This window comes from Rattus norvegicus, chromosome 3 (genome assembly GCF_036323735.1).
Source record: "Rattus norvegicus strain BN/NHsdMcwi chromosome 3, GRCr8, whole genome shotgun sequence".
Lineage (NCBI taxonomy): Eukaryota > Metazoa > Chordata > Mammalia > Rodentia > Muridae > Rattus > Rattus norvegicus.
In genome coordinates, this window is record NC_086021.1 from 44,037,821 (window position 1) to 44,060,085 (window position 22,265).

The window sequence follows — 22,265 nt, forward strand, 5'->3', positions numbered from 1 at the left end:
CAGAAGTTTTTTTTTTTTTTATTGTTGAATATAGTTTTAGCTATCCTGGGTTTTTTGTTATTTTAAATGAATTTGCAAATTCTCTTTCTAACTCCAAAGAATTGAGTTGGAAATTTTATGGGGATTGCATTGCATCTATAGATTGCTTTTGGCAAAATGGCCATTTTTACTATATTAATCCTGCCAATCCATGAATATGGGAGGTCTTTCCATCTTCTGAGATCTTCTCCAATTTATTTCTTCAGAGATTTGAAGTTTCTGTCATATAGATTTTTCACTTGCTTGGTGGTCACTTCTGCTTGTTTTTTGAGCCTGTTTGCTTGGAAAACCTTTTCCAGCCATCTACTATGAGATAATAACTGTCTTCATTGCTGAGGTGTGTTTCTTGTATGTTGCAGAAGGATGGATCCTGTTTACATATCTAATCTGCTAGCCGGTCTTTTCATTTGCAAATTGAGTAAATTGGTGTTGAGAAATATTCATGACCAATGATTGTTACTTCCTGTTATTTTGATGTTGGTGGTGGTATTGTGCATGGTGGATTCTCTTCTTTTGTTTTTGCTGAGAGATAATTAATTTCTTGTGTATTCTTGAGTGTATTTTACCATCCTTGTGTTGGAGTTTTCCTTGTAGTATCCTCTGTAGGGCTGGATTAGTAGAAATATATTGCTTAAATATGGTTTTGCCATGGAATATCTTGGATTCTCCATCTATGGTGATTGAAAATTTTGCTGAGTATAGTAGCCTAGGCTGTCATCTTTTGATTTCTGGCTTTTGGAGTCTCTGTTGAGAGATCAGGTGTAATTCTGATAATTTTGCTGTTATATGTTTTAATCTTTTTTGTGTTCTGTAAACTTCTTGTATGTTTATAGCCACCACATTCGTTAGGTGAGGGAAGTTTTCTTCTATGGTTTTCTTGAAGATATTTTCTGTCCCTTTCATTTGGGAATCTTCACCCTCTTCTTTTCCTATTATTCTTAGCTTTGGTCATTCATGCTATCCTAAACTTTCTGATTATTTTTTGTTAGAAACTTTTTATATGTGGTATTTTCTTTGACCAAAATATTATTTTCTTCTATTGTATCTTGTATGCCTGAGATTCTCTCTCCTATCTCTAATATTCTGTTGGCAATGTTTGTGTCTATATTTTCTGTGCTCTTTCTTAGCTTTTCTATCTCCATGGTTACTTCCATTTGTGTGACAGGTTTTTTCTTTTCATATTTCTTTCTTTCTCTCTCTCTTTCTTTCTTTCTTTCTTTCTTTCTTTCTCTCTCTCTCTCTTTCTTTCTTTCTCTCTTTCTTTCTTCTCTTTTGCTTCTGTTTCCATTTTTAGGTCTTGAACCCTTTTATTCATTTCCTTCACTTGTTTGACTTCTTTAAGGAATTTATTTCCTCTTTAAATGACTATATCATGCTCATAATATAAAATTTTAAGTCATATTCTTGTCCTCATGTGTGTTATGATGTTCAGGGCATTTTGTAGTAGGAAAATTGGATTTTGATGGTGCCATACTATACTGGCTTCTATTGATTATGTTCTTCCACTTGCCTTTAGCCATCTAGTTTTCTCTGGTGTTGGCTGGCCTGGCAGTCCGTGGGCATAGCAATCCTCTCAGAGTGGTGGCAAGTGGCAGAATGCCTCCCAAAATACCAGCGAAGCTGTGAACTCTGGTGTGGACTGCAAGCAGATCCTCCATTGTAGTTAGAGATGTGTACCAGAAATGGAGTTCATTGTTCCGTTTGTCCTGGGTGGGAACAAGCCTCCTGAGAGGCAGACAGAGCTTTATGCTGGCAGTGCGGGTACAGATAGAATTATGAACCTGAAGGATGATAGGGACTCTAAAAGTTATTTGCTTCTTTAGATGGAAGAGATTTTCCTATTCAAATAAAACTTTCTTCAGACAAGACAAACTTCAATTTGATAATTTCATAGCTGTTATGCAGAAAATAACAGTGCGTATGAAAGTCTAGTCTGAGTTCATTATTTTGGTCATATTTTAGGAATACTATAGCCAAATTAATAAAGAAGACAGAACAAACCAAAAAGAGTTAAATTTTATTATTTTTATCTATGAATGTAAATATTTTACATTATTTTTTTTAAATTATTAATTAATTATTAATTTCCATCTCAAATGTTGCCCCTTTTCTCTCTTCCCCCCTTGCAGAGTTTCTTCCCATCTCTCCTTCACCTCTGAAGAGGCAGGTAGCTCCCCCAGTATCTTCCGAACCTGAAGCATCAAGTCTCTGCAGTACTAGACACATCTTCTCTCACTGAGGCCAGAAGTGGCAGCCTTCTGTTACACACGTGTTGGGCACCTCTGACCAGCCCCTGGGTTTATACTCTGGTTGGTGTTTAAGTCTCTGGGAGCTCCTTGGCGTCCAGTATAGTTCATGCTGTTAGTCTTCCTGTGGAGTTGCTATTTCCTTGAGGGCCTCCAATTCTTCCTCTAACTCTTCCACAGAGGTCCCTGAGTTCTGTTCAGTGTTCACTTGTGGGTATGTGTAGCTGTATCTCAGTCAGCTGCTGGGTAGAGACTCTCAGAGGGCTGTTATGTTACTAGCAGTCCAGTTCAGTAGTGTCAGATAGTAAACATGAATCAGCAGAGGCATGATCTAGTAGAAACCACCAGGCCTCTGTTGAACTGTCACAAGTCATCATGAATGACCAGGACCAACTGGGACACCAGGAGTTTCTGTCATGCTTTTCTCACTGAAGTGAAGATCAGTGAAGATGAAGAGGCAAGACCAATGAGTTGTTGCAAAGATAGATATGCAGGCAGACCAATACTGTCAATTGAGTCCTATCAATACTTTCCTCAAACATCAACTGTCCTCCAACAGGTCTCACCTCAAGAAAACACCATGTGAATTTGTCTTTGTAAAACACCACATGAGTCTGTATCACCTGACATATCCTGAAACTTCCACTTCATATCAGCATGTATATTTTATGCCCTGTCTTTTTTAGAGATTCTATTACCTTGAAGAGACACCATGACCAAGGCAACTTTTAGAAAGGAAGTTGTATTTAATTGAGACTAGCTTATAGGTTCAAAAGTAAAACCATTATCAACTATCATAGCAGGGAACATGGTGGTATTCAGGCAGAGTTGGTGCTGAAGAAGTGGACATACACCCTGATCCACAGGTAAAGAATGAGAGAGAGGGAGAACATGAACTTTTGAAATCACAAAACCCACACTCAGTGAAGCACTTCTTAGAATAAAGCTACACCTACTACAACAAGGCCGTACCTTTTCATGATGCTGTTTCCTATTGGTCTTTGGAGTCTATTTTCAAACCAACACATACCCTTTTCATTGATTATTGGAATACAAGTAATTATATTTTAAAATTTTTTGAGGAGCCTCATTGTAATTCATAATTCATATACTAACAAAGTTTAAATTTTAATGATCTAATTTTTCCCTTTTCTATTATTATTTTGGTGTCATATCAAAGAAATTATTGTATAGTCCATTACAATAAAGATTTACCTTTGTACTTTCTATAAGTTTTACTGTTTTAACTGTCATTATGACATTATAAAATTTTTGGTTTTGTTTTTGAAGCAAATATATATTTAAACAAAGTTTACTATAAAGTCTAAGATAAAATGTTCCTGAAAACATTGCAGCACCCAGCATGAAGAAATTGCATAAATAAATGAACAAAATGGGGAACACATGGACTCACGTATTTGATAAGTAGTTGGTGAGCTTCTTGCAATATAAGCCCACAACTCAGTACAATCCATGGGCTTCAAGCTGATTAGAAGTGTTAGATGTTCCTACCTAAGGAAAAAAAAAAGAACAATCAACGTTTCCTGCACATTAGGATTGAACTCTCTCAGAAAATTTCCAAGTATTCAAGTACTTGTGACCAGTTTGCTGCAGTCTGTTAGCAATTGGTACAGGCTTAGCTGCTGACTAATTTCTATTTGTAAAGTTGTGCGCTACCTGATCCCCACCAGACTCGGTGCTTGCTTGTGCCTCCTGACCTTTCATTGTGTTTATTCAAATTGGATATTTCCTGACCTTAATTTTTAACAGCAGTTTTAATAAAACAAAAGTCTTCAAAATAAAGCAGTTGAATCTTTCACTTTTAAACACATCATTTCTTCAGTTTTGTTTCTTGACAAGTTGACAAGTGACCTATGTTCCTGTTCTGAACAAAAATCAAATTAATCTGTAAATTCATTTAATATTTTCATGCTCTAATATAAACACAAATTCTGCAATGACAAACTGTGAACCATTCATCCATACAAATGATGCAGAAGATGAATATTAACTGTCCATCAAACATGGAAATCTTTGTATCAGCTCTAGGGTATCACAATCTAGTCAGAATGTCTTGACCTGTAATGTAATTAAAAGGAAAAGACTAATGAGTACAGTTTAAGGCATCTTGCATTTGTTGTTCTCTCCCAGTTAGTGTCATAGGCTATATTTACTGTCGGGTAGAAATCATATTCTGACTTATATCTACATTTAACCATAAAACACACAGCAAACTGCCTCAAAGGCATCCATTTTTAAACAGTTGACATGAATGATGTATATACAGCAAGGAAAGGGCTATAGTTTGTCCATCTCAGTGTACTCTGTTTTTGGGTAAAAAAAATGCATCAAAATTCCTTTTAAAATAAAATTGTACCTTTAGAGTTTGACATATTTTAAGAGTGATATTTCTTCATATAAGAAGCCGATGTGTAGGCAGCATGCTGTTATATAGTGATATGTCATATGTCTGTATGGATGTAAATCCTGTCAATAATAATTGTGATGGCCTACAACTTGGGCAGGAAACAGGAAGTGAGACATCTGGGAGGCAGAAAGAGTTCTGGAATAGAGCCAAGTGGGGGAGATTTCCCCGGGACAATTTAACTAGAGTTACCTGAGCAAAGGTAACCGGCAATGTAACAGAATGTAGATTAAAATGGCTTATTTTAAGTTATGATCTAGTCAGAGAAGAGGCTAGGACAAGGTATGTATAATATATTTTGAGTCTGAGTCTTATTTTTGGGAGCATGGTGCAGGGATGAAGAACCCAACTTAACTTATACAAATGTCACCCAGTTAAGGGCAATTGGAACCCAAGATTTTGACCTGAAATGCACAGAGGAAAGGAGGTGGTGGGGGAATAGGTTAGCTAGAGAGGAGGCCAAGTCTATTCAAAAAAGAATGAAAGCAGATCAAAGCCTGAGGGTACAATAGCTGTGACTTCTCCTATGCTTAAATGCAGGCTAGAGAGAGTTGAGCCTGAAGACACTGCCTGTGATGATTTATATATGCTTGGCCGAGGGAGTGGCACTATTAGAAGGTGTGGCACTGTTGGAGTAGGTGTGTCACTGTGGGTGTGGGCTTTAGGCCCTCACCCTAGCTGCCTGGAAGCCAGTATTCTGCTAGCAGTCTTCAGATGAAGACATACTCTCAGCTCCTCCTGCACCATGCCTGCCTGGATGCCTCCATGTTCCCCCTTTAATGATAATTGACTGAACCTCTGAACCTGTAAGCCAGCCCCAACTAAATGTTATAAGACTTATAAGAGTTGCCTTGGTCATGGTGTCTGTTCACAGCAGTAAAACCCTAACTAAGACACTGCCTAAAGCATTGGAGGAGCCTGGTGAGTTGGAAAGGCCTGGTCAGTGTTCACATATAGCAGAACCTGGAGCCTTGGGCTATCTGAATGAATAGGGGTAGTCCTGCAGCAACACAAGGTACAAAATAAAACATCCCAGGCATCTGAACTGGTAAGATATCAACTTTAAAATGGGTAAATTAAAGTCCTTAGGGAGAAGTTTTGAGATTAAAAATCAAAATTGTTTTTTGTGTTTGGGATCAGGGGAAGCACAAAGACGTGGTATATCAAGATTCCACATGATCTTGCTTTGCTTATCAGCGTATAAATGACTTTTTTCCCCAATAATTAGAGTTTTTTATGTCCTCTTTGGGAGAGATAAGAATAACAAAGACTTACAGAAAGAAAAGGCTAACGAATTAGATACTAGATTAAATACCATAAAGTGGAGATGGAAAGACTTTTTAAATCAAAATAGGTAATCTTCAGAGAAATCAAATCTGGAATTTACAATAACAAAAAAAAAGTAGTTCCAGAAAGAAAGGTTCCACAGAGGCTTTAGAAATTAGAATGGCAACCCACTGAGATACAGTATATTGAATTAAGAATTCAGATTCTGCTTGTTCATGCTAATTTAAAGCAATGCCACACAGTGGATTGTGTTTCATTTTATAGAGTCTGGAGAACTGAGATATGTATACATGTTGGTACAGTATATAGCTGATACATGTTCAGAGTTTGAAAGGGTTTTTTTTTTTTTTGAGTTTTGAGGGATATGATTCTGATTGCACATTTGTTAGAGATAATGACTGTCTTACAAATGCTTTCTCAAATTAAAGCTGAAGATGCTCAGGCATGCACACCTATTAGAATACAATAATATTTTAGAAGTTTTGCCATAAAACCTGTTATAATTATACAGATATAGAGATATAGAGGTATACAGACATAGTTCTGCAGATCAAGCAAAGATCTAACAGGACTTTGAATTAAATGCTCATAGAACAGAGAAAAAATATTATATTCCCTAAAGATTGTTTAAAATAGTTTTGTTGACTTTAATTTTTTTTAAAGTTTATGAGACAAAGAGCACAACTGTTAAGATAAACTGGATTTTTAGAAGGAACTACTGAATTAGATCAGCCTACAGTAGTCTTAATTCCAAAATGGAAAAACAGAAGGTATTTTGTGTTGGAGAGGAGATTTTTTTTTTTTTTTTGTTTCTTTCAACAGAAAAGAAAAAGCCATGGATTCCATCCAAACTGATAAAAATTAGAGGGAAACTTCCTGAAGATCTTGGCTACAGAAAGAGGAGGAAAATATCAAGAGGACCAAAGGAACTGACATTGTATAATGCGAAACCTCTATTGAAACAACTCTGAAACTGACTGGGTTGTAAAAATGCCTTCGTCCAGAAGTTCAGCGATCCAGCACCATTAAGTCATTCACTACAAAAGGCCTTGGGATTCATCATGACATCCTTTTATTTGGCATAGATGGAGATTTATTAACATTTTGATTACAATCCAAATAGCTTAAGAAAGACAGTTGTCTTTTACCTGCTCAAATAAAAAGCAGAAAATCATCTTTAACTAGTATGTTTACTGCATATTTCATACAAATGTCTTTATAGAAGTATACATTGCTTGTAAAACGTGTATGTTGCAAAATGGAAGGCAGAGAATGTAACACTAACAAGATTTACCCTCAGAGATACTGAAGTTCTGAGAACTATTATTCCAGCTTAATGCCTGATCTTATCTCAGACTTTAGTAATTCTGTTTCCTCTAAAGACTTGCTTCTGGGACAATTTCAAAACATCTAGCTTTCTTGGTCCAGCTTCACAGACTATTCCAGTCAGGATTTTAGTTAAGTCCTGAATTTTCTCAGCACATAGAGATTAGAAAACAAATTCTAGAGCTTGCTTTCTTAAGACTAACCATTTTCCTAATTTTCTTGGATCCCCAATGGGATGGATGATCTTGGTCATTTTATGATATATATGATTTCAAGTTTTAAAGTCAATAAAACTATTTTAAACATTTTAGGAGATACAATATCCCCTCTCTGTTGTATGAGCATACACACACACACACACACACACACACACACACACACACACACACATTCTTTCCTTTTCTCTATTCTTCCTTTTTTACTAGGTAAAGGGATGAGGTAACAAAGAAAAAGGGAGAAATATAGAACTATAATACAGAAATAATAGAAGAAACGAGCAGGTTATTGAAAGTACTTTTTAACTTAGAACTATTGCTATCCTCAAATACAATTATTTTGCTTACACTGATATGGAAGTATTGTATAATGATAGAGGTTTAAGGTTTTCATTTGTATGTCTTTGTATACTGATACAAATTTAAAGTTAATTTTATTATGACATAGTATATTTTTGTTTAAACTCTTAGAGTTTACCTATAAAAAGTTTTATACCGATAAAACTCAATTAAAAACACAAGGCTTAGTTCTAGTCCTTTTAATACTGCTATTGAAAAGTTCTCAGAGAGAACTTTCCCTCGGGAAGTAGACCCTCAAGCCCATTGACCAGACCGAGACCACTGGATGCAATCAGCAAGAGGGTTTATTATCAAGATACACAGGCACCTGTGGGCGCCTCAGTCAACTCGGGGGACTGGCACGCCCCGCGGAACCAGGGACTGGTTTTTTATAGGGTTCTGGGGAGCAGAAGCAAGCATACAGAAGCAGATGCATGGTTACAGGGACATAATTGGTGGATTCTAATGAGGCGAGGGTTCAGCCCGGGGGCAAGTTCCCTGGCCGCCTTCCTTGAACAGAACGGCTGACTTGGCCCTCCACTAGGGTGTGGGACCTCTCCCAAGGCTTTTCATTTCACCCTTTTGTTGTCAGGCGCTCAACTACAAACATCCTGTTTGGCAGCCGCCGTGTTCTCAGTGTTCTGACCATTCCCTGAACCAGTCATCTAAGTACAGCCTTGCAAAATGGCGTTACTGCTGCTAAGCTGGGGTCTCTCACTATTACAAACTCTTTAGGATAATTAAGTAATCCAAATTTAGAGTTAATCAATCAAACTCATGGTCTTGTCAGATCCTAGTCTAAATTTCCGTAGAAATATACATCCAGGGTTGAACAGAAAATAAGTAGCTAGAAACAAGAAATGATTGCTTGCTCAGATATGCTATAAATAGATGTTCATCAAAAAACCTCAAAGACTCACCAAATATGGCTTTTAAACATCCTTTTATTATTTCAACATTCTTGATGACATTGAGACATATTAGCTCCTGGCAGCACTTTAATCAACTCAGAAGATAATGAACATTAAAGGACCTCTATTTGGAGATGCCTTTATTTGTGGCAAGCTAGCCACTGGGCAAAGAAAATGCCCTAACGTCGTCTGTAGATAGAAGACTGTCCAGAAGGACAAATGAACACAGGAAAGTCAACTGCTGAACTCTTCCAAGACAGTCCTTCATAATTCCTGCTTCACAAAAGGTCTTTCAGATATTCTGGGCCAGAAAGCTGAAGATGATGCCCTGATATTTTAAAGAATATTGAGGAATGTCCAGGCAGTCAGCTGTCTCTGTCACTTCTATAATTTCAGAAGCTGTATCCTGCATTTCCTATATACTCAGGTAATATTAATTTCTTCTGAGGTCTTTGAAGGAGTCAAAGGCTAGATATTCATAGTCTTACTATAAACTTAAATTGCTTAGGATTTAAGAAAATGTTCTAGGTCTAAAAAGTTGGTTTTAGGATGGTAATACAAGTTAGGATAGAAAATAATTTAAATACAGAACTCTAAACTCACCAAGAATGGATAGATGATAGAATACTTTATTTAAATGTAAATATATTTGACATTATCAATATATATCTTACCTAATAATTTTTATAATTTTTATTGTTATATTAAATTTATATTAGAAATAAAAACCCTTTTAATTGGACTAAAAATGGGAATTATAGAGAGAATATCTTATGTATGGATGTGTCAATAAAATATCTGATAGCCTATGGGTTAGGGAGGGAGTAGGAGGTGGGACATACAGAATGTAGAAAGGATACTGGGATAGAGTGAGACACAGGAGATATGCTCTGGAAGATGTAATGAGATGGATGCATGATAGCTGAGCATAGGTAACCAGACTATGATAGGATGTAGGCTAAAATAAATGGGTTATTTTAAGTTATGATCTAGTCAGAGAAGAGACTAGCTATATAGATGGCTAAGATATCTGTAAATATATTTTGAGTCTGACTCTTTTATTTCTGGGAGCATGAGGCTGGGAGGAAGAATCAGACTTAACTTCTACAAGCACTCATCCATAAAATTGATGCTGATGTTAAATATTAACTGTCTATCAAACATGGATATTTTTGGATCAGCTCTAGGATATCACAGCCTAGTCAGAATGTCTCAAACTGTAACCTATTTAAATGAAAAGTCTAATGAGAATATAATCTAAGGCATCTTGCTTTTGTTGTTCTTTCCCAGTTAGTGTCATAGGCTGCATATACTGTCAGAGAGCAACCATATTCTAATTTATATCTACATTTATTACTTTTTCAGCCATAAAACACACAGCAAACAGTCTCAGAGGCATCCACTTTTATACAGCTGACCTTAGTGATGTATATATAGCAAGGAAAGGGCTGGAGTTTGTCCATCTCAGTATGCTATACTTTGGGTAAAAAAGAAAATGCATCAAAATTCCTTTTAAGATAAAGCTGCATCTTTAGAGTTTGACATATTCTTAGAATGCTATTTCCTCATGTAAGAAGCTGATGTGTACCAGGAGGCAACATAGCGTAATGTAGCAATAGTATAATTTATGACTCAGCATCCCAAAATATAACCTTAAATGTTTCTATGCAAAGTTTATTTAGTTAACTGTGACACGGTGTGCTATTAGCATGCTTAAAATACATAGTGGAAATGCAAGTGTAGAAGAAGAAATGTATATGTAAACTTTATAGCAAGTCACCCCTCAGAAACATAATTTATTACTATTGTTTCACTAAGCCTTAAGAGAAAACTGAAATAATATGTCATGACTTATGTGGAAAATATGTAAAGAATCCCATATTTTTCTCTAAGCACATAAACACTATGGACAGCAACAATCATAAAATTATCTATATTTCTGTAATAAATTTGGCATTTTATTATTTTGTTTTAATAAATTGCTTATACACTATTTAGGAATATACAGAATTCCTAGAATTCCAGAATTCCCAGAATATACAGAAATATAATGAATATTTTCTCCAGGATGTGGAGAAAATAATGAAAAGCTGACTCCAATGTTTCTTTCATTAAACAGTTACCCATCTAGACATATACAATCAGTTTTAATTAGTATTTTTATTAAAATAGATCATTTCTTCCATTCCTTGTTTTTCCTTTCATACAACTCTCCCTTTTCCTCTTAAACTCCAGGTCTTTTCATTAATGGTTATTGATATGTGGGGTGTGTGTGTGTGTGTGTGTGTGTGTGTGTGTGTGTACCTAAATACATAAGTACAACCTGATGAATCCATTCAATGTTGCAGGTACATCATTTTAGGGATAATTCGTTGGTATTGTATAACCAGTAATCCTATTCCTGTTCTCAGAATCTCTTAGTAGTTTGTACTTATTTCTCTAGGGGGTTGAGGTGATTTTTATAGTTTTATATTAGCATGGTTATTGGTGTGGTACTTTCTAAGGTTTTGTTTAGGCACTCATATTATTGAGTGATTATAAGTGAAGCCTCTATGTCATTTCAAGGACACATAATCTCACAGCTTTCCTAGTCTTTAGTTCTTACAATCTCTCTGATCCCTTTCTTATACAATCTCTTTCCACTTTCCTCTTTCAACCTTTCTGTTCTCTCTTTCACAGCGTCTCTAGAGCCTGAGGCACAGGGTAGTATAGAAGATATAACATTGGGGTTTGGCATTGGGCACTCTATGATAAGTTGCTCTTTGTATTTTGACTAGTGATGGTTCTCTGTAAGTCTCTGTTGGTTGCAAAGAGTAATTTCTTTGATGGTTAGAAGCAAATTTATCTGTAGACATAAAGGTACATATTTAGAATGTGCTCTAATTGTTTAGAAAAGTGGAGTAGTAAGTTCTTCCTTAAGATTCATAACTTTACTAACCCTTGTATAGTTGGTTAATTATCCAGTACCAGGAATAATTTCTCCCCTGTATAACAATAATTGGGTCAAGTTATGCAGCTGATGGTTACTACCAAGATATGAGTGCTACTATATATAATGTTTTATAAAAATCTTTTAAAGCTCTCTTCTATGACCTTCGTGCTATAAACACTGTTTAAATAACATTATGTGTAACAATGAGAGCAGAGTATTTCTGTTTCCTTTTACAGTGATATATTTTGACATATTAAATGAATAAATTCTTAATTAAAATTTCGTACGTCTTTCAAAGTTTCTCTATCAAATAGATAAATGGGTAAACATTTAAGAGTTCAAAAATCCTTAACAAGAATTATTAAAAGACTGTTGTTGATAGGGCCTATTGATAAAAACTAGCCAGAAAAAACTGGTCAGGATAGATTTTCCTATGGTTAATTTTACTACTGCTTTATATTTGATGGACCACTACATGGGACAAGAATAAAAATGAATGATTAATTTAAGAAAAAGAATAGACAAACCATCTTATTCAGGCAACTTTTGTTTTGGAGACTCAAATGGAATAAACAGACATTTTAATTTTAATTAAGTTACTTGCTTAATTTTAAAAAGTGAAAACCAAGTTACATGATTTATTTGGAGTTGCGTTTTGGGCAGGGTAAGATATAAGGATCTGGATTCAGTCTTCTTTTTTAAAAAGATTTATTTATTTATTTATTTATTTATTTATTTATTTATTTATTTACTTATTTATTTATTATATAGACATACACTGTAGCTGTCTTGAGACACACCAGAAGAGGGCATCAGATCTCATTAGATGATGGTTGTGAACTACCATGTGGTTGCTAGGATTTGAACTGAGGATCTCTGGAAGAGCAGCCAGTGTTCTTAACCACTGAGCCATCTCTCCAGGCCTGGATTCAGTCTTCTAAATGTAGCTATCCAGTTTGAACTACACCATTTGTTGAAGATGCTCTCCTTTTTTCAAAGCATATTATTGGCCTCTTTCTGAAACATCCAGTGAAGGTAGAAATATGGGCATATATATAAGGGCTCAATTCTATTCCATTGATTAGCAAAGCTGTTTTTATATGAGTGCCATCCTGTCTTCATAGTTCTGTAGTATAACTTGAAATCTAAAAGAGTGATACTTCCACAATTTTATTTATTCTCCAGGACTGTTCTGTCTTTCCTGGGTATTTTGTATTTCCATATTAAATTTAAGATTTTTTTCAAGTGCTATTGAGAATTTCATTTGAATTTTAATGGAGATTGAATTAGGTCTCAGATTGCTTTGGATAATGGCCATTTTTTAATACTAATTCTGTGATCCATGTGCATCTCCTACCATCTTCTATACTTTGAATTTTCTCTGTCAAAGAAACTCTTAATTATCTGTCTCTACCTCTCTCTGAACACCTCACAGTCTGCAATACTCCCTGAAGATCTGCTGCAGCCAGGGCAACAGTCTACTAGCCTCTGAGGAAATCAGCTGCAGCTAGGGTCACAGATCCCCCAGGAAATCTGCATCCCAGGGACACATGAGGCAGTCTTTGCACAGAGTTATCCAGGTCAGCTAACACCAGTGATAACAAGATGGCAAGAGGCAAGTGCAAGGATCATAAGCAACAGAATATACCTCAAAACCATCAGCACCCAGCTTTCCCACCACAGCAATCCATGAATACCTGAATATACATGAAAAATATGATACTGACCTAAAATCCCATCTCATGAAGATAATAGACACATTTAAGGAGGATATAAACGACTCACTTAGAAACAGGAAAACCCAATTAAAGAGGTAAAAGCCCTTAAGGAAGAAACAAAGAAATTCTCAAAGAAATATAAGAAAACACTCAAACAGGTGAAAGAATTGGACAAAGTGATCCAAGACCTAAAAATGGAAGTAGAAACAACCAAGAAATCACAAATAGAGGCAACCCTGGAAATGGAGAACCTAGGAAAGAGGTCAGGAGCTGCAGATGCAAAGATCACCAACAGAATACAAGAAATAGAAGAGAGAATCACAGGCGTACAAGATACCATAGAATATATTGACAGAACAGTCGAAGAAAATACAAAGCATGAGCCAAATCACCCTAATAAAAATGGGGTATAGAGCTAAATAAAACATTCTCAGCTGAAGATTATCGAATGGCCAAAAAGCACCTAAAGAAACCTTAGTCATCAGGGAAATGCAAATCAAAACAGCCCTAAGATTCCACCTCACATCAGCCAGATTGGCTAAGATAAAAAACTCGAGGACAGCAGATGCTGGCGAGGATGTGGAGAAAGAGGAACACTCTCCATTGTTGGTGGGATTGCAAACTGGTACAACCACTCTGAAAATCAGTCTGGAGGTTCCTCAGAAAATTGGACATTACACTACCTGAGGACCCAGCTATATCTCTCATGGGCATATTCCCAAAAGATGCTCCAACATACAATGAAGACACATGCTCCACTATGTTCATAGCAGCCTTATTTGTAATAAGCAGAAGCTGGAACGAACCCAGATGTCCTTCAACAGAGGAATGGATTAAAAAAATGTGGTATGTCTACACAATGGAGTACTATTCAGCTATCAAAAACAATGACTTCATGAAATTCATAGGCAAATGGAATATCAATATCATCCTGAGTGAGGATACTCAATCACAGAAAAACACACTTGGTATGCCCTCATTGATAAGTGGCTATTAGCCAAAAAGCTCACATTACCCAAGATACAATCTACAGACCACAAGAAGCTCATGAAGAAGGATGACCAAAATTCAGATGTTCCCACTCTTTCTTAAAAGGGGGGAAATATTCACAGGATGGGTTATGGAAGCAAAGTTTAGAGCAGTGACTCAAGGAATGGCCATTCAGAGCTTGACACACATGTGGTCCATATATATACAGCCACCAAAACTAGATAAGATTGATGAAGAGTTGAAGGAGCTTGCAACCCCATAAAAACAACAATGCAAACCAACCAGAGCTTCCAGGGACTAAACCACTACTGCAAGACTATACATGGACTGACCCAAGGCTCCAACTACATATGTAGCAGAGAATAGACTTGTTGGGGCACCAGTGGAAGGGAAAGCCCTTGGTCTTGCCAAGGTTGGACCCCCAGTGCAGGGGAATATGGGGAAGGGCAATAAGGGGGATGTATAGGGGCAGTACCCGTATGGGAGAAGGGGAGGGGAGGGAATTGGGCTTATGGACAGAAAACCGAGAAGGGGAATAACCTTTGAAATGTAAGTAAAGAAATATATAATAAAATATTTAAAAAAATACAAAGCATAAAAAAGTCCTAATCCAAAACATCCAAGAAATGCATAATATCACAATGAAAAGACAAATCTAAGAATAATAGGAAAAGAGGAGAGGGAAGATTCCCAGCTCAGCCAGGGTCCAGCTTTGACACAGGATTGGAGTTCTCAACTGGAAGCAGGGATATCTGGAAGGGGCATAGTAAATATACACAGACTACTCTCTGGGTACAAACTGACAGGCAATTTCAAGAATTTCAAGGTTTAAATTCTCTCTCTCTCTCTCTCTTTCTCTCTCTCTCAACTTTTCTGCATTCTCTTGTGCACTCTGATGATTTATTGCGTTTTTCTTTTCTCAAACTCCCACACTCACGCACACCTCTGTTTATTACCCTTTCATTCTTTTTTTTTTTTTTTTTTTTATTAACTTGAGTATTTCTTATATACATTTCGAGTGTTCTTCCCATTCCCGGTTTCCGGGCAAACATCCCCCTCCCCCCTCCCCTTCCTTATGGGTGTTCCCCTCCCAACCCTCCCCCCATTGCCGCCCTCCCCCCATAGACTAGTTCACTGGGGGTTCAGTCTTAGCAGGACCCAGGGCTTCCCCTTCCACTGGTGCTCTTACTAGGATATTCATTGCTACCTATGGGGTCAGAGTCCAGGGTCAGTCCATGTATAGTATTTAGGTAGTGGCTTAGTCCCTGGAAGCTCTGGTTGCTTGGCATTGTTGTACTTTTGGGGTCTCGAGCCCCTTCAAGCTCTTCCAGTTCTTTCTCTGATTCCTTCAATAGGGGACCTATTCTCAGTTCAGTGGTTTGCTGCTGGCATTCGCCTCTATATTTGCTGTATTCTGGCTGTGTCTCTCAGGAGCGATCTACATCCGGCTCCTGTCGGTCTGCACTTCTTTGCTTCATCCATCTTGTCTAATTGGGTGGCTGTATATGTATGGGCCACATGTGGGGCAGGCTCTGAATGGGTGTTCCTTCAGTGTCTGTTTTAATCTTTGCCTCTCCCTTCCCTGCCAAGGGTATTCTTTTTCCTCATTTAAAGAAGGAGTGAAGCATTCACATTTTGATCATCCGTCTTGAGTTTCGTTTGTTCTAGGGATCTAGGGTAATTCAAGCATTTGGGCTAATAGCCACTTATCAATGAGTGCATACCATGTATGTCTTTCTGTGATTGGGTTAGCTCACTCAGGATGATATTTTCCAGTTCCAACCATTTGCCTACGAATTTCATAAACTCGTTGTTTTTGATAGCTGAGTAATATTCCATTGTGTAGATGTACCACATTTTCTGTATCCATTCCTCTGTTGAAGGGCATCTGGGTTCTTTCCATTTTCTGGCTATTATAAATAAGGCTGCGATGAACATAGTGGAGCACGTGTCTCTTTTATATGTTGAGGCATCTTTTGGGTATATGCCCAAGAGAGGTATAGCTGGATCCTCAGGCAGTTCAATGTCCAATTTTCTGAGGAACCTCCAGACTGATTTCCAGAATGGTTTTACCAGTCTGCAATCCCACCAACAATGGAGGAGTGTTCCTCTTTCTCCACATCCTCGCCAGCATCTGCTGTCACCTGAGTTTTTGATCTTAGCCAATTGCACTGGTGTGAGGTGAAATCTCAGGGTTGTTTTGATTTGCATTTCCCTTATGACTAAAGATGTTGAACATTTCTTTAGGTGTTTCTCATCCATTCGGCATTCCTCAGCTGTGAATTCTTTGTTTAGCTCTGAACCCCATTTTTTAATAGGGTTATTTGTTTCCCTGCGGTCTAACTTCTTGAGTTCTTTGTATATTTTGGATATAAGGCCTCTATCTGTTGTAGGATTGGTAAAGATCTTTTCCCAATCTGTTGGTTGCCGTTTTGTCCTAACCACAGTGTCCTTTGCCTTACAGAAGCTTTGCAGTTTTATGAGATCCCATTTGTCGATTCTTGATCTTAGAGCATAAGCCATTGGTGTTTTGTTCAGGAAATTTTTTCCAGTGCCCATGTGTTCCAGATGCTTCCCTAGTTTTTCTTCTATTAGTTTGACTGTGTCTGGTTTGATGTGGAGGTCCTTGATCCACTTGGACTTAAGCTTTGTACAGGGTGATAAGCATGGATCGATCTGCATTCTTCTACATGTTGCCCTCCAGTTGAACCAGCACCATTTGCTGAAAATGCTATCTTTTTTCCATTGGATGGTTTTGGCTCCTTTGTCAAAAATCAAGTGACCATAGGTGTGTGGGTTCATTTCTGGGTCTTCAATTCTATTCCATTGGTCTATCTGTCTGTCTCTGTACCAATACCATGCAGTTTTTATCACTATTGCTCTGTAATACTGCTTGAGTTCAGGGATAGTGATTCCCCCTGAAGTCCTTTTATTGTTGAGGATAGCTTTAGCTATCCTGGGTTTTTTGTTATTCCAGATGAATTTGCAAATTGTTCTGTCTAACTCTTTGAAGAATTGGATTGGTATTTTGATGGGGATTGCATTGAATCTGTAGATTGCTTTTAGTAAAATGGCCATTTTTACTATATTAATCCTGCCAATCCACGAGCATGGGAGATCTTTCCATCTTCTGAGGTCTTCTTCAATTTCTTTCCTCAGTGTCTTGAAGTTCTTATTGTACAGATCTTTTACTTGCTTGGTTAAAGTCACACCGAGGTACTTTATATTATTTGGGTCTATTATGAAGGGTGTCGTTTCCCTAATTTCTTTCTCGGCTTGTTTCTCTTTTGTATAGAGGAAGGCAACTGATTTATTTGAGTTAATTTTATACCCAGCCACTTTGCTGAAGTTGTTTATCAGCTTTAGTAGTTCTCTGGTGGAACTTTTGGGATCACTTAAATATACTATCATGTCATCTGCAAATAGTGATATTTTGACCTCTTCTTTTCCGATCTGTATCCCTTTGAACTCCATTTGTTGTCTGATTGCTCTGGCTAGAACTTCAAGAACTATATTGAATAAGTAGGGAGAGAGTGGGCAGCCTTGTCTAGTCCCTGATTTTAGTGGGATTGCTTCAAGTTTCTCTCCATTTAGTTTAATGTTAGCAACTGGTTTGCTGTATATGGCTTTTACTATGTTTAGGTATGGGCCTTGAATTCCTATTCTTTCCAGGACTTTTATCATGAAGGGGTGTTGAATTTTGTCAAATGCTTTCTCAGCATCTAATGAAATGATCATGTGGTTCTGTTCTTTCAGTTTGTTTATATAATGGATCACGTTGATGGTTTTCCGTATATTAAACCATCCCTGCATGCCTGGGATGAAGCCTACTTGATCATGGTGGATGATTGTTTTGATGTGCTCTTGAATTCGGTTTGCCAGAATTTTATTGAGTATTTTTGCGTCGATATTCATAAGGGAAATTGGTCTGAAGTTCTCTTTCTTTGTTGTGTCTTTGTGTGGTTTAGTATAAGAGTAATTGTGGCTTCGTAGAAGGAATTCGGTAGGGCTCCATCTGTTTCAATTTTGTGGAATAGTTTGGATAATATTGGTATGAGGTCTTCTATGAAGGTTTGATAGAATTCTGCACTAAACCCGTCTGGACCTGGGCTCTTTTTGGTTGGGAGACCTTTAATGACTGCTTCTATTTCCTTAGGAGTTATGGGGTTGTTTAACTGGTTTATCTGTTCCTGATTTAACTTCGATACCTGGTATCTGTCTAGGAAATTGTCCATTTCCTGAAGATTTTCAAATTTTGTTGAATATAGGTTTTTATAGTAAGATCTGATGATTTTTTGAATTTCCTCTGAATCTGTAGTTATGTCTCCCTTTTCATTTCTGATTTTGTTAATTTGTACACACTCTCTGTGTCCTCTCGTTAGTCTGGCTAAGGGTTTATCTATCTTGTTGATTTTCTCAAAGAACCAACTTTTGGTTCTGTTGATTCTTTCTATGGTCCTTTTTGTTTCTACTTGGTTGATTTCAGCTCTGAGTTTGATTATTTCCTGCCTTCTACTCCTCCTGGGTGTATTTGCTTCTTTTTGTTCTAGAGCTTTTAGGTGTGCTGTCAAGCTGCTGACATATGCTCTTTCCTGTTTCTTTCTGCAGGCACTCAGCGCTATGAGTTTTCCTCTTAGCACAGCTTTCATTGTGTCCCATAAGTTTGGGTATGTTGTACCTTCATTTTCATTAAATTCTAAAAAGTCTTTAATTTCTTTCTTTATTTCTTCCTTGACCAGGTTATCATTGAGTAGAGCATTGTTCAATTTCCACGTATATGTGGGCATTCTTCCCTTATTGTTTTGAAGACCAGTTTTAGGCCGTGGTGGTCTGATAGCACGCATGGTATTATTTCTATCTTTCTGTACCTGTTGAGGCCCGTTTTTTGACCAATTATATGGTCAATTTTGGAGAAAGTACCATGAGGAGCTGAGAAGAAGGTATATCCTTTTGCTTTAGGATAGAATGTTCTATAAATATCCGTTAAGTCCATTTGGCTCATGACTTCTCTTAGTCTGTCGACATCACTGTTTAATTTCTGTTTCCATGATCTGTCCATTGATGAGAGTGGGGTGTTGAAATCTCCCACTATTATTGTGTGAGGTGCAATGTGTGTTTTGAGCTTTAGTAAGGTTTCTTTTACGTATGTAGGTGCCCTTGTATTTGGGGCATAGATATTTAGGATTGAGAGTTCATCTTGGTGGATTTTTCCTTTGATGAATATGAAGTGTCCTTCCTTATCTTTTTTGATGACGTTTAGTTGGAAATTGATTTTATTTGATATTAGAATGGCTACTCCAGCTTGCTTCTTCTGACCATTTGCTTGGAAAGTTGTTTTCCAGCCTTTCACTCTGAGGTAGTGTCTGTCTTTGTCTCTGAGGTGTGTTTCCTGTAGGCAGCAGAATGCAGGGTCCTCGTTGCATATCCAGTTTGTTAATCTATGTCTTTTTATTGGGGAGTTGAGGCCATTGATATTGAGAGATATTAAGGAATTGTGATTATTGCTTCCCGTTATATTCATATTTGGATGTGAGGTTATGTTTGTGTGCTTTCATTCTCTTTGTTTTGTTGCCAAGACGATTAGTTTCTTGCTTCTTCTAGGGTATAGCTTGCCTCCTTATGTTGGGCTTTACCATTTATTATCCTTTGTAATGCTGGATTTGTAGAAAGATATTGTGTAAATTTGGTTTTGTCATGGAATATCTTGGTTTCTCCATCAATGTTAATTGAGAGTTTTGCTGGATACAGTAACCTGGGCTGGCATTTGTGTTCTCTTAGGGTCTGTATGACATCAGTCCATGATCTTCTGGCCTTCATAGTTTCTGGCGAGAAGTCTGGTGTGATTCTGATAGGTCTCTTTTTATATGTTACTTGACCTTTTTCCCTTACTGCTTTTAATATTCTTTCTTTATTTTGTGCGTTTGGTGTTTTGACAATTATGTGACGGGAGGTGTTTCTTTTCTGGTCCAATCTATTTGGAGTTCTGTAGGCTTCTTGTATGTCTATGGTTATCTCTTTTTTTAGGTTAGGGAAGTTTTCTTCTATGATTTTGTTGAAGATATTTACTGGTCTTTTGAGCTGGGAGTCTTCACTCTCTTCTATACCTATTATCCTTAGGTTTGATCTTCTCATTGAGTCCTGGATTTCCTGTATGTTTTGGACCAGTAGCTTTTTCCGCTTTACATTATCTTTGACAGTTGAGTCAATGATTTCTATGGAATCTTCTGCTCCTGAGATTCTCTCTTCCATCTCTTGTATTCTGTTGGTGAAGCTTGTATCTACAGCTCCTTGTCTCTTCTTTTGGTTTTCTATATCCAGGGTTGTTTCCATGTGTTCTTTCTTGATTGCTTCTATTTCCATTTTTAATTCCTTCAACTGTTTGATTGTGTTTTCCTGGAATTCTTTCAGGGATTTTTGCGATTCCTCTCTGTAGGCTTTTACTTGTTTATTAATGTTTTCCTGTGCTTCCCTAAGTGTGTTCATGTCTTTCTTGAAGTCCTCCAGCATCATGATCAAATATGATTTTGAAACTAGATCTTGCTTTTCTGGTGTGTTTGGATATTCCATGTTTGTTTTGGTGGGAGAATTGGGCTCCGATGATTGCATGTAGTCTTGGTTTCTGTTGCTTGGGTTCCTGCGCTTGCCTCTCGCCATCAGATTATCTCTAGTGTTATTTTGTTCTGCTATTTCTGACAGTGGCTAGACTGTCCTATAAGCCTGTGTGTCAGGAGTGCTGTAGACCTGTTTTCCTCTCTTTCAGTCAGTTATGGGGACAGAGTGTTCTGCTTTCGGGCGTGTAGTTTTTCCTCTCTACAGGTCTTCAGCTGTTCCTGTGGGCCTGTGAATTGAGTTCACCAGGCAGCTTTCTTGCAGCAGAAAATTTGGTCTTACCTGTGGTCCCGAGGCTCAGGTTTGCTCGTGGGGTGCTGCACAGGGGCTCTCTGCAGCGGCAGCAACCAGGAAGACCTGTGTCGCCCCTTCCGGGAGCTTCAGTGCACCAGGGTTCCAGATGGTCTTTGGCTTTTTCCTCTGGCGTCCGAGATGTGTGTGCAGGGAGCAGTCTCTTCTGGTTTCCCAGGGTTGTCTGCCTCTCTGAAGGTTTAGCTCTCCCTCCCACGGGATTTGGGTGCTGAGAACTGTTTATCCGGTCTGTTTCCTCAGGGTCCGGCGGTGTCTCTGGCAGGGGTCCTGCCGCTCCCCCACGGGAGCCCAGAGGCCTTATACAGTTTCCTCTTGGGCCAGGGATGTGGGCAGGGGTGAGCAGTGTTGGTGGTCTCTTCCGCTCTGCAGCCTCAGGAGTGCCCACCTGACCAGGCGGTTGGGTCTCTCTCTCACCGGGTCTGGGAGCAGAGAGCTGCTGCGGGCCGGGATCCGCGGGTCTACCCTTTCATTCTTACACACACTCTTCATACACATCTCGCACATATCTCAGACACACCACATGCACTCTCCTTTCACTCACACACACAATCTTCATACACACCTCACATTCTCTCTTCATTCACTCTTCACATTCTCTTCTCATGCTCTCTCATTTGTTCTCACATTTGTTCTCAGACTCTCTCTCTCATTCGCTCCCTCATGTGCTCTCTCACTCACTCTTCACATGTTCTTCTCATGTTCTTCACATGTTCTCTCTCATTCATTCTTCACATGTTCTCTCTCATTCACTCTTCACATATCTCTAGCCTTTCTCTTGCCCCAGTCTTTTATTGATAATTCAAAAGTAGGTAGAAAAAAGACATTGTATAACCATTGCCAAATCAAATTCAAAAGAATAACCACATCCCACAAAGAACTAAGAATTAAATTGTTCCCCAAAGTTTCAAGCTTCCCC